The sequence below is a fragment of the Balaenoptera ricei genome, chromosome 19 (genome assembly GCF_028023285.1).
Source record: "Balaenoptera ricei isolate mBalRic1 chromosome 19, mBalRic1.hap2, whole genome shotgun sequence".
Lineage (NCBI taxonomy): Eukaryota > Metazoa > Chordata > Mammalia > Artiodactyla > Balaenopteridae > Balaenoptera > Balaenoptera ricei.
The window spans coordinates 16,071,727-16,073,113 of NC_082657.1; the positions used below are offsets into that span (position 1 = coordinate 16,071,727).

Consider the following 1,387-nt stretch of genomic DNA (forward strand, 5'->3'; position numbering starts at 1 on the left):
TTCAGAAAAAAACAAAGGTACTCACCATCAACCCTACTATTCACTGACACAGAAGGAAATTAGATATGTAAAATTTGGGAAAAAGGGGTAAAAAACTAACATAATTTACAGATATGATTGTATCTCTGGGAAACTCAAGAAAATCGAGTAAAAATCTGCCACAAACAACCAGAGAATTCAGTTTGGTAGTGGGATATAAAATTAATATACTGAAATTACTAGTATTCATATATAAAAATAATCATTAGTTTCATATTGGAATTAGGGAATCTTTTTTTTTTTTTTTTTTTTTAGGGAATCTATTTTTAAAGCAAAAAAACTTAAGGTGAAATTAGCAAAATTTATGAAGGACACAGTAAACACTCCTAAATGACAGATGCACTTTAACATTGGGAAACATATCCTATTCTTGGATGAGAACATTCAACAGCATAAAAAGACATGGATAATTCTGTTAATTCAGTACAAACTTCATGTGATTCCCCATAAAAAAGCCAGCATTTTTTTTCTCTCAAGAACTAGACATGTTAAATTTAAAGTTCAGTGCTCGCTTCAGCAGCACATATACTAAAATTGGAATGATACAGAGAAGATTAGCATGGCCCCTGCACAAGGATGACACACAATTTCGTGAAGCATTCCATATTTTTTTAAAATTTAAAGTTCATATGGAGGGACTTCCCTGGTGGCACAGTTGTTAAGAATCCACCTGCCAATGCAGAGGACACAGGTTTGAGCCCTGGTCTGGGAAGATCCCACATGCCATGGAGCAACTAAGCCCATGTGCTACAACTACTGAGCCTGCGCTCAGAGCCCGTGAGCCACAACTAGTGAGCCCACATGCCACAACTACTGAAACCCGTGTGCCTAGAGCCCATGCACCACAACTACTGAAGCCCACGCCCTCTAGGGCCCGCATGCCACAACTACTGAGCCCACGTACTGCAATTACTGAAGCCCACATGCCTAGAGCCCATGCTCCGCAACAAGTGAAGACACCACAATGAGAAGCCTGCGCACTGCAACGAAGAGTAGCCCCCACTCACCACAACTAGAGGAAGCCTGTGTGCAGTGACGAAGACCCAATGCAGCCAAAGATAAAATAAAAAATAAAGTTCATTTGGAAAAATAAGGAAGAATAACATGAAAATGTTTGAAAAAGAACAACAGTGGAAGAATAATCATACCAGATGTTGTTTGTGTTATGTTAAAGACTGAATAATGAAAACATTATAGTACTGGTGAATAATTATACAGCAATATGAATGGAACAGAATAGAAAGTTCAGAAGCATTGCAGATATTTTACAAAGTGTAGTGTATATTAAAGTGAACTTCAATTCAGTAGGACAAAGAGATTTTTACATATATGGTAGAGTGAAACTATT

At 37.4% G+C, this 1,387-nt stretch overlaps 1 non-coding gene across 1 annotated transcript; it reads left to right on the forward strand.

The window, feature by feature from the left end:
• Positions 1-543: 543 nt before the first annotated feature.
• Positions 544-650, forward strand: LOC132354407 (U6 spliceosomal RNA). The gene has a single exon (XR_009499274.1). It is a non-coding gene; the product is annotated as a U6 spliceosomal RNA (small nuclear RNA).
• The last annotated feature ends 737 nt before the right edge of the window (positions 651-1,387 follow it).